We start from the raw sequence: 16,760 nt of genomic DNA, 5'->3' as shown, positions 1-16,760 counted from the left end.
GTGTGACTGGGAGTGGGCACCTAAACCATATAACACTGTTCCTGAAAGACCTACATTGCTCCCAGTATGTTTCCGAGCACAATTCAAGGTGTTGGTGCTGACCTTTAATGCCCTAAACAGCCTTGGTCCAGTATACCTGAAGGAGCGTCTCCACCGCCATCGTTCAGCCCAGACACTGAGGTCCAGCTCTGAGGGCCTTCTGGCGGTTCCCTCACTGCGAGAAGTGAGGTTATAGGGAACCAGGCAGAGGGCCTTCTTAGTAGTGGTGCCCGCCCTGTGGAACGCCCTCCCATCAGATGTCAAGGAAATAAACAATCTGACTTTTAGCAGACATCTGAAGGCAGCCCTGTTTAGGGAAGTTTTTAATGTTTGATCTTTTATCATGTTTTTAATGTTCTGTTGGGAGCTACCCAGAGTGGCTGGGAAAACCCAGCCAGATGAGCGGGGTATAAATAAATGATGATGATGATGATGATGATGATGATGATTACATTACCTGGATGGCCACTGGGTCCTCATTCCTGCTCCAAGCAAACATGCTTGAAAACTCTGTTTGCTACTCCCGTCACGTGGCTACCAGATTGGTTTGGGAATTCAAAACAGGTTTATTGAGCTAAGGTCTCTTAAAGATTGGCTGAAATTCAACCTTGGGGATCCATGATACTGTAGTTGTGAAATCTAGTAAATCTACAACCATTGGATCCTCTAGGGTGGGGGAGCCAGTGCAGAGGTGGGTGGTGGACTTAGGTGGTAAAGCTTTTAGTGTTTCTGAATAGGATCTATCTCCTAAGAGCAGTTTGAATGAGAGAAATGATGCGTCTCTGACATGTATACGCAGGCTGAAACGTCTTTATTTCAGCTACCACCTTAGGTCAAAATCACAGCTTGCTGCTTAAACAATGAAACCAATTTGCCGGATATTTATATTCTCTAAGTGGCTGCCCTCCAGCTGCCCACAAACACACAAGTACACAATTTACTGCCGGCTCTTCAGCAAAAACCAAGCAGCAGAGAGGATTAGCCATAACACACGTAATGCGCCCAAAATATGGATCAGATCAGCAGCTTACATAGTAATGTTAGTGACCACTGGAAGCTGCCATATTACTGAGTCAGACCCTTTGGTCCATCTAGCTCAGTGCTGTCTACACGGACTGGCAGCAGCTCCCCAGGGATTCAGAAAAAGGTCTCTCTCGACCCCACCTGGAGATGTTGGGGAGTTGCATCGCTTATGTGGACACTACAGTTCCCACTCAGTTCATTTCGATGCAAAGGAAATGGAATGCAAATGGAGACAAGGGACGTAATTAGTTGCATATCACTTCCAGACTGAAAGCAGCAACAACAGTGAATATTAATCATATTCGCTGGATTGATTTGTGTCCTGGGCATGGGACAAATAACCGAGCACCGGCAATTTCTGCTTCTGCTTCTGTTTTTGTCTGAATTCGCCAACATCCCTCGCCTCAGGTGACATTTAACATGAAGAGGCTGTTGCTTTTTGCTGTGAAGTTTATATCTATGGTTATAGCCAGGAACTACCTTTTTCCATAGGTGGCTGGATATACCTGGCATATTACAGGTCTGTGCAAATCCTCTGTGCGCCTTGCCCTTTCAAAAATGAAGAGGGAAACTAGCCAACAGCCATTTCTCAATTTCTTAATTATGTGGTAACTTGATATTTTGTTTTCTCCTTCGCTGGGTGCAGCTGATCAGACCAAAGTTTTCTGTTCCAGGATATAATTGTGGCGCATGTTGTGTTGCTTATCCATAATGTGTCACTTGTGAGTAATCAAGCAAAAGTGACATTTAGCCACCCACTTGTACCAGCAGCCACTGAATTAACAGGTGCTTTACCTCAAGTGATCCAGACCAGCCAAACAACAACCCACAACAACCAAAAGCCGTATTGGGAGCAGCGGCGGAGCAAGCCAATCAGGCGCCTGGGGTGGCGCGCATGCCCTGCCCCCAGGGGCGGGGCCAGCCACCCACATGGGCGGGGCCAGCCAGGGCACTATGATCTGTTGGGCCTCCAAGGAGTCTGCCTGCCTCCTCCCACTCAGCCGCCCTACAGCTGGGGGGGGGGAGGCAGCGGGTGGACTGCTTGGGGCATCGCGGAGCCTGTGGGTGCCCAAGGCACTGCGTCACTCCCAGGAGAGATGCGTGGCTCGGGCGCGCTGCAGACCCCATGGTGAGTGCTGCCCGCCATTTTGACACCCCCCTCAGTGGTGACACCTGGGGTGGCCAGCCCCCACCACACACCCCTTTCTCTGCCTCTGATTGGGGGGGAGCCTTGAAAGGGTCCTCTCCGATAATGGTATTCTGTAAAAAGAAAATTTAAAAGATTTAAACAGTAGCGGTTTTTAATCAATCATTGTCTCTCTTTCCAGCTCTGAGCGCCAATAATTTTTGTTTTTAAGATTTGTTTGTACCTCTTAGAGACGAGGAAGAAATTGAATTCGATTTTCATTCGAAGCTGCATCTATTAAATGTGCACTTTCCGAAACAATATGTGAATCAAAACGTAGCTAGCCTACGAAATTCACAGTTATCCAAATTTTGCAATTGAGTTCTCCAACCAATGTTTACAAAAATGCATCTATTAACCAGCAGTGTGCATAAAAATGAATATATTAGTGAAAACTACTTAATACATTATGAGAAATTTGCTTGCAAAAACGTGTCAAAATAGCATACAAAATGTGTTTGTTATGAGAAATTTGCACTAAAATGCTGAAGGATTCCCATGAGTTTTCAAATATATGTTCTATTGACATTTTCAATAAACAGAACAATCTATTTGCAACAACAGTGCCATTCTTTATAATACAATGAAAATTTTTTTAAAAGCAAATTGCTGCAGCAATGTGGAAAACTGAATTTAAGACTGGGAAAATGAGAAAGCTACAATGCATCCCTAACCTTTGCAAAACTTGGGGTTTCCCCAGACCTGCTGATAAACTCACTCCTTGCATGCTGCCATTTTGATGACATAAACAATCACACTCGCCTCTGAACTTTTGAAATAGGGGAGAAAATGGAGTGTGTTCCATGAGTATAGAAATTACTAGGGAGTAGGAGTTGGGGATAAGCAGGGATTCCTAAGCAGACTAACCTAATTTGATCCACATCAATCCCGTTTACATGTGGGCAACTATCTCCACCCCAACCCATACAATTTCCCTGAGGTGTCATCAAACCCCTTTGCTCCTCGGGGAACTTGCTCTATGCAATCAAAGCTCCCGGCAGCAAGAATCTTTACTTTCTCTTTTCATACTAATAACGCTAACAGAACAAGGACACTCCCAGTCCGCTGTGCAACGATTTGGAAAAATAATTTATGATCCAAGTGTCTGGGGAATACTAATCAATTAATGTTGATGATGATGCCTCAAGGCCTTTCTCTTTGATGAACGTATTAATGATTACCACATTCTTCCGTAGTAGTAGACCCGAAACAAGAAAATAATATTGTGGGCACTCCAGGCGCTTTGTTTTATACTTTGCAACATGTCATTGACACAATAATAGTGCAGTAAATGTGAGTTTGTACTGGGCGGCCCACTCATAATTCCACTTCAATAGTTGTTCTACGATGTTTCATTATTGCCAGTGCTATTTTTCTCACCATGAACGCCTCCCTCGTTCTCTTAGACTGGCATTGGCGCCCACCTGAGAGGTGCCGGAACTGAGTTCTGATGAGTTCTAGCTGAAACAAAGGCTTGATTATTGCTGTCTGAAGGGGCATTGCTTGTACTAACTTGCAATATTATAAAAACATAAGTTCAGCAAGAAAGTACAGGGCATGCACCAATTGGAAACAAAGCTGTATGCCCACCCCAAATTTACTGCAGGAACTTTTGCCAGATGCAAAGAGTACAGTGGCACCTCCGGTTAAGAACTTAATTTGTTCTCGAGGTCCATTCTTAACATGAAACTGTTCATAACCTGAGGTACCACTTTAGCTAATGGGGCCTCCCACTGCTGTGTGATTTCTGTTCTTATCCTGAGGTAAAGTTCTTAACCCGAGGTACTATTTCTGGGTTAGCGGAGTCTGTAACCTGAAGCGTCTGTAACCTGAGGTACTGTATAGAAATGAGGATCAAGTACAATTGCCCTGACACAATCATAAGCTCACATTATCATGCACAAGCAAAAAGGTGTCTGGAAGGATCTTGTCTTGTCTTTTTCTGTTATGACACTATTGTTGGCTGGGCCCTATCTATTACAGTGGTACCCTGCAAGACAAATGCCTCGGAAGACGAAAAACCCGCTAGATGAAAGGGTTTTTCATTTTCTGAGGTGCTTCGCAAGACGGATTTTCCAAAGGGCTTGCTTCGCTAGACGAAACAGCCCTGCCTCTCCTGTCATGGCGACGGTCACTGCACGCACGCACGCACGCTCGCTTCCCTGCTCCTCCGGCTCCCTCCCACCTTCCTGCTGACGGCTCCTCCGGCTCCCTCCCACCTTCCGGCTGACCTTCCGAGCTTCCGGCTGCCTTGCGCCGCTGCCCACCGCCCTCGTGGGCTCCCCTCGGGAGCCGTTGCTGCCAGCAGCCAGCGCTGCAGCCGGAGTCGCGCTCCTGAGCCCCGCCGCCCTCCAGCAGCCGCGTTTCGCGGTGTCCACAAGGCACGGGTGAGTCCAAGGACCGGCTGCGGCAGCTGCCCTGCTTCTCCCCACCCCTCCCCACCGTGGTGCTTCGCAAGACGAAAAAACTTGCTCTACGAAAAAACTCGCAGAACGAATTAATTTCGTCTTGCAAGGCACCACTGTATTGGGGTCTTTATTAGATTAACGATGATCCTGTTTGTTTTTATTTCTTTTCTTTTAAACAATTTTTTAAAATTCCCAGCAACCAGGAAATCCTTTTCCCTATTGCAGATTACATTATCTTACTCCTTTTTTTGTGTTAGTTTTTTTCTGCCATACAACATTGCCCTCCTCAAAGTACAAAACATTTATGAAATGTCAGAATTAAGCAGATGCTAGCACAGCTGTAAATTCCAGTCTCCGGGACAGGCAGACAGCATTCTGCCACTAAACAAATAGGGATTGTGAGTAAATGTCAACATTAAATACAGATTCAAAGCAGCAACTGCAGGAGGGTGTGTGCTGCCTGAGGAATTTGTCCGGCCCAAATTCCAAAACAAATCCAGCTGATCTGCACCTTTTGGAACTAATGGGGAGTTTGCAATGCACTTCTCTTTGGGATTCTGCACGCAAATGAATTTTATGAGGCATTCTAATAGCAGCCTTTTAATAAATTTCATATTCCTTCTTATTTTTGCAGGTAACTGCTGCTCCAGGTATCTACAGAAGGGGTGGGGAACTTTTGGCCCTCCAGATGTTCCTGAACTACAACTCCCATCAGCCCCAGCAAGCATGTGAAATAGTCAGGGAAGATAGGAATTGTATCTAAGCAATATCTATGGGGGCCATAGGTTCCCCACACCTGATCTAGAGCATTGTTGTTGTTTAGTTGTGTCTGACTCTTCATGACCCCATGGACCAGAGCACGCCAGGCACTCCTGTCTTCCACTGCCTCCTGCATTTTGGCCAAACTCATGCTGGGAGCTTCGAGAACACTGTCCAACCATCTTGTCCTTTGTCGTCCCCTTCTCCTTGTGCCCTCCATTTTTCCCAACATCAGGGTCTTTTCCAGGGAGTCTTCTCTTCTCATGAGGTGGCCAAAGTATTGGAGCCTCAGCTTCAGGATCTGTCCTTCCAGTGAGCACTCAGGGCTGATTTCCTTAAGAATGGATAGGTTTGATCTTCTTGCAGTCCATGGGACTCTCAAGAGTCTCATCCAGCACCACAATTCAAAAGCATCAATTCTTCGGCGATCAGCCTTCTTTATGGTTCAGCTCTTACTTCCATACATCACTACTGGGAAAACCATAGTTTTTACTATACAGACCTTTGTTGGCAAGGTGATGTCTCTACTTTTTAAGATGCTGTCTAAGCAATATCTGTGGGGGGCATAGGTTCCCCACACCTGATTTAGAGCATAGGTGGGAAATTACTGGGCCGCAAGCAGTGCAGAAGTTCTAAATCAGTGGTCCCTAAACCCCCCGCTCCCCCACGGGACACTTGAAAATTGCTGAGACCACTTAATTATCTAGCTGCCTGTTGTAGCAACTGCAGTGTGCTGTGTTAGGTGTTGCATGGTTTTTATTGATATTTTGTACGACCTTTTTTTATTTCATATATTGCATTAATAATACGACTTCCACAGAATTCGGACTGTAACACAATAAAATACAATATAAAAAATGAAAGCAGCAATAAAGCATATGTGAATATTTTATGTTGAATGAAGCTCACAGATCCCTGTTTCGGAATCCCTGTTCTAAATATTTTAAATGCTTTTATAAAATTGTTTTATTCTTCTTATTGTTATTATGCTACCTTGTCATTTGCTGACCTCGTACCCCTTTGGAGGACAGAGTGGACTAGAAACGGCAGAAATAAAACGATGCCTATAAATCAGCACATGCAAATTGTATGCAAATCAGCGTCTCCTTTTGCTCCTCTTTTCCAGCACATCTCACCAGAAGCAGCCATTGCGGCTCTGGCACAGCCATGACAAGGTTGTTCCCTCCCTCCACATGGCATTGGTACAGAAAGAAGCATTTCCAACTCTTCTTGTTGTGCTAACTTCCAGGGATGCACCCGCGTGACCCTTTGGCCAATCACAGCTATGTTCAGGGGTGGGGCTGGAGGTGGACCTGAGGGAAGACTTCGTCCCTCTGGTCCGCTTCCAAGCCATATTAAAGCCAGCTAGGCCGAAGCCTCAGCAGCCAAAGGAAGAGAATGGCCACAGTATCAGCTATCCCTGCAGGAACCATTTCAACACTTGATAGGCCAAAGCCTATGACTAACCATAGCTGTCAACTTACAGATTTGAAAATAAGGGACCAGCAGCCTCGAAAATAAGGGATCAGCAGCCAAAATAAGGGATTTTTTGGACACAGGTTTGTGCAATGTCTGAGCCCCTCTGAGCCAAAGGCAGAAAGCCCAGCCAGCGGCCAAACGAAGCCTCAAGTGGTGGTTCCCACAGCGCAGCAACCTGGCAAAGGGGATGCAGCAAGGAAAACCACCGTCACCTCTCCGCTGGGAAACGCTGAGCAAAGGCGAGTCTCCAGGCAATGCGGCCGATTTGATTGGCACAAGGCATGCAAGCTCCACCCCCCAAGTCGTTATTAGACTCCTTATTGGGTGAGCAACGCAGCCAAGCAACACAGTTGGAGCCTCCCTCCTCCCTGGCCGGCAGGGAGGGAGGGAGAGGAGCTGCTTCCTTTGAAACCCTGGAAATTTACAGGATATCATCAATCCAGGACAGCAGCAGGACACGGCACTGGGATAAGGGAGTTTCCCGCCAAATAAGGGACGGTTGACAGCTATGTGACTAACCCTGAGGCCTATAAAAGAGTTTCCTGGCCAGGCCTCCTGCTTAGGTCTGAGCTGTGAAGAGGTGTCACAGTTTTCTGCCTTGCCTCTTGCCATACCACTCTGCTTAATCCCTTGGTTATTTGGCATTGGCCAGACCTGGGCCAGCTATTTAGGAAATGAAACTGATCCTCTTATGGCACAGTTTTCAAGGGAAGCTCAATTTATGAGGTGCACTAAAGCACCGAAGTTTCTCAGAGAAAAACAGCTTCATTACAGAAAAGGCTGGCTGATGGGGAGAAAGAGAATATTGTCCTTAAATGAACTTGGTTGAGAGAGTGGAGGACCAGTCTTGAAGCCTTCTTCTCCTTCTCCTTCTCCTTCTCCTTCTCCTTCTCCTTCTCCTTCTCCTTCCTTCGTTTATTTATTGATCTGATTCCATTTATGAATCACTTCCCATAAAATAACTCAAAGCAATTCCACAGTTGTTTTTTCAAAATCAGCAATAAAAACAATTAAAAGCAATTCTGTATGTCAAAGCAATTAAAAACAATTCCACACATAAAAATCATTCCACATATACAAGCCAATTAAAAACGGCTCTCTATTTAAATACAATTATAGACGTATAAATTATTTCAGATCCAACCAAGATTGGGATTTCTCTATTTTCAAAGCTTGTTGAAAAGGGAAGTCGGATCATGGAGATGAAATGACTCCCCTATGAGCAAAAGCTGCAACATTTGGGGCTTTTTTTGTTAATAATAATAATAATAATAAATTTTATTTATATCCCGCCCTCCCCAGCCGAAGCCGGGCTCAGGGCGGCTAACAACAATAAAACAGCACAAACAACACTTTAAAATCATTCATTATAAAATTAATTAATTCAAACCACTGGCAACCAAGGGGCCAGAGCTCTGCGAAGATTGCCAGTGGAGGGAGTCAGGCTGTGCCCTGGCCAAAGGCCTGGTGGAACAGTTCTGTCTTGCAGGCCCTGCGGAAGGATGTTAAGTCCCGCAGGGCCCTGGTCTCTTGTGACAGAGTGTTCCACCAGATCGGAGCCACGGCCGAAAAAGCCCTGGCTCTAGTTGAGGCCAGCCTAACTTCTCTGTGGCCTGGGACCTTCAAGATGTTTTTATTTGAAGACCGTAAGTTTCTCTGTGGGGCATACCAGGAGAGGCGGTCCCGTAGGTACGAGGGTCCTAGGCCGTATAGGGCTTTAAAGGTTAAAACCAGCACCTTAAACCTGATCCTGTACTCCACCGGGAGCCAGTGCAGCTGGTATAGCACCGGGTGAATGTGATCTCGCAGCGAAGACCCCGTAAGGAGTCTCGCTGCAGCATTCTGCACCCGCTGGAGTTTCTGGGTCAGTCTCAAGGGCAGCCCCACGTAGAGCGAGTTGCAATAATCCAGTCTGGAGGTGACCGTCGCGTGGATCACAGTGGCTAGGTCAGGGCGAGAGAGGTAAGGAGCCAACTGCTTAGCTTGGCGGAGATGGAAAAATGCCGCCTTTGTTGTAGCTGCAATCTGCGCCTCCATTGAAAGGGAGGTGTCGAAGATTACACCCAAACTCTTAACGGACGGTGCTGGCACTAATTGCACCCCCGCAAGAGATGGGAGTTGCCCCCTCAATCCCATATCGTCCCGTCCCAGCCACAGGACCTCTGTCTTCGAAGGATTTAACTTCAACCGGCTCCCACGTAGCCATCCAGCCACAGCTTCCAGACATCTGGTCAGTGTGTCTGGGGCCGAGTCAGGATGGCCATCCATCAACAGATAGAGTTGGGTGTCATCAGCATACTGATGGCAACCCAGCCCAAAACTCCGGACAAGCTGGGCGAGGGGGCGCATAAAGATGTTGAAAAGCATCGGGGAGAGTATCGCACCCTGAGGTACTCCACACACCAAGGAGTGGCGCGATGACAATTCCCCCCTAAGCGCCACCCTCTGTCCCCGACCAGAGAGAAACGAGCGCAGCCATTGAAGGGCTGTGCCCTGAATCCCCACGTCGGCAAGGCGGTGGTCCAGAAGTTCGTGATCGACCATGTCAAAAGCTGCTGACAGATCTAAAAGAATCAGCAGCCCCGACCCACCTTGATCCAGCTGTCTACGAAGATCATCTGTTAGGGCAACCAGAGCCGTCTCGGTCCCATGACCAGCGCGGAAGCCGGACTGGAATGGGTCAAGAGCCGATGTTTCATCCAGAAACCCACCAAGCTGTTCAGCAACCGCTCTCTCAATCACCTTACCCAGGAACGGAAGATTCGAAACTGGGCGGTAATTGTATAGATCTAAAGGATCTAATGATGTTTTCTTTAAGAGCGGGCGCACCACTGCCTCCTTCAATTCTCCTGGGAATGTCCCCGTGCCAAGGGACAAATTGATGATATCCCCCAGGAGGGCCCGCACCTCGTCTGGACACGCTCTAATCAGCCAAGACGGGCACGGGTCGAGAGGACAGGTGGTGGGCTTTCCAGCTCGGAGGAGTCTGTCCACATCGGCTGGGGATATCCGGTTGAAGTGGTCCAATACTGGACCCGAGGACAGTCGAGGGGCCTCCAGTTCCTTTATTGTATCCAAATTGGCAGGGAGGTCATGGCGGAGCAACAAGACCTTCTCCGCAAAAAAGCTCGCAAATGCCTCACAGCTGTGTGCCAAATTGTTATTTAAATTTGGCTGTCCCTCAAGGGACGTTAAAGACCTGATTATCCTAAATAATTGCGCCGGGCGAGAGCTAGCGGATGCAATGGAGGCCGAGAAGTAAGACTTCTTAGCAGCCTTCACCGCCATCTCGTAGGTTTTCATAAAAGCCCTATAAGATGTTCTTGAGGCTCCGTCACGGGCACCCCGCCATACTCGCTCTAGCCGTCTGAGGTCCCGCTTCATTTTCCGGAGCTCCTCGGTAAACCAGGGAGCCCGGTTTCTGCGGGGTCGCAGAGGGCGCTTAGGTGCGATCTCATCGATGGCTGCCAGGAGCTGGATATTCCAGCCCTCGACAAGCTCAGTCAATGAGTCGCCAGGGGGAGCAAGGTCCCGCAAGGCTTGGCGGAATCTATCAGGGTCCATCAGCCTCTGCGGGCGAGCCCAAATTGGCTCGCCACCTAAGCAGGGTGGGGGTGGAAAGTCAATCCTGGCTTTCAGAGCGTAGTGATCAGACCATGGTACCTTCATCGAAGGAGACATGATCACATCTATACCTACGCCAAAGATCAAATCCAGCGTGTGGCCTGCTTGTTGTGTGGGGCCCGAAACAAACTGGGAGAGCCCTAGGGTCGCCATGGAAGACACCAGGTCCAGAGCCTGTGAGGAGGGAGTGGCATCAGCATGGGTGTTGAAGTCCCCCAATACCAATAGGTTAGGGAACTCCAAGGCCCAGCCGGCCACCGCCTCCAATAGGCCTGACAGGGTGGCTGCTGGTGCGCTAGGTGGCCGGTACACCAGCCAGACAGCCAAGCTCTCCTCGGAGCCCCACACTAGGCCAACACATTCAATGCCGGGGATCGATGGCGATGGTAGAGCCCTGAAAGGACAATCTTCCCGGATTAATAATGCCACCCCTCCCCCCCAGCCCACAGTCCGCGACTGGTGGAGGACAGAGAAACCCGGGGGCGCCATCTCTCGCAAGGTAACTGTTGCCCCTTCGCGCACCCAGGTCTCCGTCACACAAGCCAGGTCGACCCCTTGCGAGATAAAGAAATCTCGCAGGGTGGCGGTTTTGCTGCCTATAGACCTGGCATTGCACAACACCAGTGACGGAGGTGAGTAATCCTTGCTCACCCTACCCTCGTCCCTCGAGATGAGGCGCAGATTGGAAGGGGTACGAGCATATCCATATCTCGATCCCCTTCGCCTATAATATCTGCCCCCACCGCCATACCTCCCTCGCCCCTCCACGGTAGGAATCCCAAGCCTCATAGTGGCCTCCATTGATGGAGAGAAAAGATGTGCAATGATAGAAATTTATAAAATTAGGCATGTCACGGAAACAGGAAATAGAGGGGGGTGGGAATTCACTCTAAATTCACACTAGAACTTGCAGACAATGAAGCTGAACGTTGGAAGATTCAGGGCAGGTAAAAGAAAGTACTTCTTTACAGAAACCGAACTATAGAACTCACTCCCACAAGAGGCAATGTTTGGGCAGACTCATTGAGAATAAAGCTATTCAAGAATACTAGCCATGATGGCTGTGCTAGGTCTCCGCAGGCAGAGACTGGAAACCACCAGAGGGGAGAAGGCTCTTGTACATCAACCAGAGGGCCAAAGGTGTCGGGATCTCCGCTCAGCCAAGCTGATAAAGCTCATTTTTCTCCGACATCGCCCTCCCAACGAATAATTAACGACCTGAGCCTTTGATGAGGCCTCAGGCACATTCCATTCAGCAGAGAATCAAAGCAGCAGAAGTGATGAGATTTATGGCTACATCGCTATGCTTTATTTCTAAGCTACGCGACAGCAAAGAAATATAAATCCTCTCTCTATGAGAGCAGAGAGCAACTGAAACAAAGGAACAGGAAACCAGTAAACGTCACATCCATCTCCTGCCTCCGTGAGACTTCCAACAGCCTGGAAGGTCTCTGGAATGTAAACAGAGTCCTGTGACTCCAAGCAGCTGCACAGTGGCAAAACAGAAACTAACATCAGGTTCCCCACCCTGGCTGGCGAGCCGCTGCTATTCAAAGCAGACAACACTGGGTGGGTGGAGAAATAATCTGACTTGGTAGAAAGTTTACTTCCTAGACTTGTAAAGGGGTAAAAGAGTATTGAGAGATGATCCATAATGAATTGGAAAAAATGTTTAAAAGTACTTTCCCCCCAAAAAAACCAGTCCTTTCTGTTGGGGATAATTCAGACTGAAATTCCCAGGTGTCAAAAAAGGTTATTTATGTATGCTACTACTGCGGCCCATGTTTTGGGAACCCAAAAATGAAAAATGAGGGAGGTCCCAACCAGAAAGGAATGATAACTTAAGTTGATGGAATATGCACAACTTGCAGACTTAACATATAGATGAAGAGAACAGTACAAATTCTACAGACACCCTCCATATCTCCTCAAAATCATTTATCCCACATATTCCCTGTCTTACCTTAATGGCACATGTTAATTTATCATTGATAGCTATATCCTACACCTCTTTATACCATGATCCCATTTTATATTCTGCTTGCCCCTTCCACTTCCTAGCTTCCTAGCTATAATAATTTGTGCAGCTGTCAATAAATTTGTGAGCAAGTCCTTCCACCCCATCGTAAATTGATAATAATGCTACCTCTAGACTTTTGGTCAGCTTTCACCTAGTGATTTCTGTTATCTCCTTAAACACCCTTTGCCAAAAAACTATAATTCCCAGGATTCTTGGAGGGAGCGATCATGTGCTTTAAATATGCAGCAAATGTATAGTGTGAGGTAAGGAATAGACCTATTGTCCCTGGCCACGCTGGTTGGGGTCCCCACCCTGATCTAAAATCTGAAAGAGTGGAGAAGAAGAAGAAGAAGAAGAAGAGGAGGAGGAGGAGGAGGAGGAGGAGGAGTTTGGATTTGATATCCCGCCTTTCACTCCCTTTAAGGAGTCTCAAAGCGGCTAACATTCTCCTTTCCCTTCCTCCCCCACAACAAACACTCTGTGAGGTGAGTGGGGCTGAGAGACTTCAAGGAAGTGTGACTGGCCCAAGGTCACCCAGCAGCTGCATGTGGAGGAGCGGAGACGCGAACCCAGTTCCCCAGATTACAAGACTACCGCTCTCAACCACTAGACCACACTGGCTCTCTGTACCACATGGGGATGGGGTGTTATAATGCTTTTTTCTGATTAATTTTTTTAATTGGAAAAGCTCACACTGAACATTTGGGAGGGTTGCATTATATTTTGTTCCTTCTCTTTCAATTTTAATAATGCGGAGTATTGTGTGACTTGCAGCCAAAAGCTAATTGAATGCACCCGATAAGGGGGATTATATTGTAAAGGAAGAATTCTTCTACCAGGGAGAAGGCCAGAAAACAACAAAAGAGAACATCCCAAGATACACACACACCCCCTTTGTTAAATATATCACCATAAACCTCAGGCTGCTTTTATGCCTGTCCAAATACTTGCAACTTCACAAGACTCTTCCAGCTTGAAAGAAGTCCTAGCAATTTAAACAAACATCACGGATGAGAGAGAGAGGTGGGAAGAGGGCAGGGGAACAACTACCCCCATGTGTGCTTAGACGAGCCGGATTTTTAAAGGGATCACCAACATGAACCGCAGGTGGATTTCTGCAGCCGTGCCACTGCTTAGCAACCACGCATTAAAACCAGGGAAGGGAGGGCAAAACAGCCAGAAGAATCCCAGCCCAAGATGTTACTTGGCCTTCTGAGTTATACTGAAGGAAACACAATTCCACAGAGGCAGAGAATTGTATCCAACTAAGTTAGGGTCAGTAGTGTAGTGGCAAATTCAGATGTGCAGGGTGATTTTGTGGCGGTCACATCCATGCCTCTTCTAAGCTTCTTAGATTATCTTTGGAGCATACAGAAGAGGAACTCCTGGATGTTCTCCCCATGTGCCTTCTCCAGATTGGCCCTCAGAGCCAATCCTCAGCGGCTGATTCCCCTCCTTTCACTCTGATTGGCTCCGATCAGCACAAAGACTGAGAAGGTTTCTTCTCAGCAGCTAAAATGCTCCCATTTCATGCTGATTGGGCAGCTCTGGGACACTGGAGACAGGGATCCTCTTGGGACTCTATTGCAGAAATAGTAATGGGGCTTCAGACTCCTATGACACCCCCCCCAACACCTCTGGTTAGGATAGTTCCACTGAAATCAAAGTTAGGCATCTCCACTAATTCCAATAGGTCTACTCTGATTATTAGACTTATGCCAGGGTTCAGATCTCTGCTCAGTCAGGAAGTCAACAGAGTGGCCTTGGACCACTCACAGCCTCTCAGTCTAACCTACTTCACAGGGTTGTCGTGAGGATAAAATGGGGAGGAAGAGAACCACGCCTCCTTGAGTTCATTGCAGGAAAAGTCTGGTATAAATGTAATAGATCCATAAAATTATTATTATTACTGGCTGTAGCCAACAAAGTCCTACTCAAAAGTAGACCAATTGGCTTCCACAGCTGCTCACACACTATGCCCAGAGATGAAAAGAAGAAACAGTTCCAACTAAGGAAGACGGGCAACAAAAACTGGTGCAGAAATGGTGAAGATTAAGAAATCAAGAAGAGAGGTGTTTTAATACAGAATGGGGAAAATTTATTGATTATCTGAAGAATTATTGTAAACCACTTAAATCCCTAGCAGGACTGATATAAAAATGTGCTGTGAGAATAACTTAAACAGAACATAAAGGACGACTAGATATGAACGGTCTATGCAGTGGTTGGAAATAAGTAACCACAGAAAGGGGGGAAGGAGGGGTCGCCGATTGGATGTTTCAATTGGATCTGTAAATCCAGATTTGCAATTCTATTGTCAAGTGTGAAAATGAAAAATAAAATATTAAATATTAAATTAAATAAAATATTAAATAAAAAAAAGTTATCGTCACACCATATAACAAAATTATAGGGAGGAAACGGCAATTTAGATGGACAAAAAGTTGACATAACTCTCTCTATTGCTTGCATTGAAGTCCCCACCCTACTCTCAGCCTGGACATCTTGCTTAATTCCCTTGCCCTAGAATTGTTTGGCTGCTCTAATTACAAATTCCCATTAAGAGGCACATTTGAAAGCCAACAGGACGTTATTAGAATCAGGATTCCTAAGATGTTCTTCCAGCTGAACATCTGCCACGGCTAATTAAAAACAAGTTGACGAGAGAACCTCTTTAAAATGAAACATCGATATCTGTCAAAATGGCTGCTCGATGGTGCAACTAGCCTCAATAGGAGGAGATTCAGGTATCCCATCTGAAATAAGGGTAAGAGATGGTTTTAGGTTGATTTCAGTGTGCATGTGCCCCCCAAGTGTTGGGCTTATCTCAGGGGCTTGGGGGCTTGGGCGGGAAGACTTCACTGGGACCCAAATCTTTTGCAATGGTCCCATTCACTCATGACTTACCCCAAAGAAACCTGGGTGCTGTGATTCATTGTGAAGGTTAGGAGGGACAAACTACAGCCCTTGGGATTATTTTGGATGAAGTCATGTGCTTTAAATCTGCATTGGCTGTGCTTTAAATTGTGGGAATGTTCAGGGTGGCAGGAGAGGATATATTGTTTATTAATATCCTTACTCACTTGCGCTAGCAAGTTCTTTTACTTAGCAGAGTTTACATTCCCGTTTCTACATTCACAGCAGGTAGCTGGTTGCAGGCTTGTGTAAGCCTCTCACTATTATGCAATTCAGTCTGTGCCGGATTGAATTGTACATTCCTGGTAAGTTCCCTTGAATCCCTCTTAAAAGAATAAAGATGCCACAATCTTATTCAAAGTCAATAAAAGAAGTTTACTTACATCAGTTCACAGCTGGATCCCTGAAGGCAGACTTAGTTACAAATATGTACTTGTGGATCTACCCCATATGGGGGAATGATTCCAGTGCTTCTGCTAGCTGAGAGGCTAGCTGAGCAGTCCTAGCTAGAAGGTGGTAAAACAAAGAAGGAAGTTAAAAAGAGAGACTTGTCCTTTTGTTACCTGGACAGGTTAGGTCATGCCCACCTTCTATCACATGCAAAGGAAGGATGCTCCAGCCAGGAGGAACAGGAAGTTTCAACTGGCTGGACCAAACATCCCCTTGCATGTCCGCTCTCGGAAAACAAGTAATGTTGTATTTGACTGCTCCCAGTGAATTACATCCCACATAAATGTGTGGTGCGGATCTGCCGACATGTGCAGGTGTCAGAGTCGTGCCCATTGCCCTTCACCACTTTCTCCTCCTCTGGTCCGAAAACCCCTGGCAAGTAGCCCTTGGGAGGCTGTGAGTGTGGTGATCACACAGGGTCCCCGGACGTTTGACGGTCTATTGATCCCTGTGAAACCACTGATTGCTTTTCCGCTGCCACCAACCCGTTTCTCTTGGGTACACATGGAGTCCAGACAGTTGTTAATATTAACAAATAATCAAGTTTATTTTATAGGCATGAACAAGCTTATGGTTTTAGTTAATTTTTCGTTTCTTGGTTTCTTTGCTGACCTATACGTTCCTAACAAGTTCAAACTGATTATCCCAACTATCTATCTGACTCCACCTAACAGTTCCTCTCACTCTCTCACAACACAACTCAACCAACCTACAGACTTATCCTCCCTCTTCCTTCTCCAACTTCCAACTCTCAACTGACTTTCCAACAACTCCAACTCTAACTCCTCCCCTTGGGTTCCCACTGGCCAATAACATCACACTCATTTAACCCTTTCCTTATGACCCACCTAGGAGG

The sequence above is a fragment of the Podarcis tiliguerta genome (genome assembly GCF_965153285.1).
Source record: "Podarcis tiliguerta genome assembly, chromosome: 14".
NCBI lineage: Eukaryota > Metazoa > Chordata > Lepidosauria > Squamata > Lacertidae > Podarcis > Podarcis tiliguerta.
Note: the sequence above shows the minus strand (reverse complement) of the source record.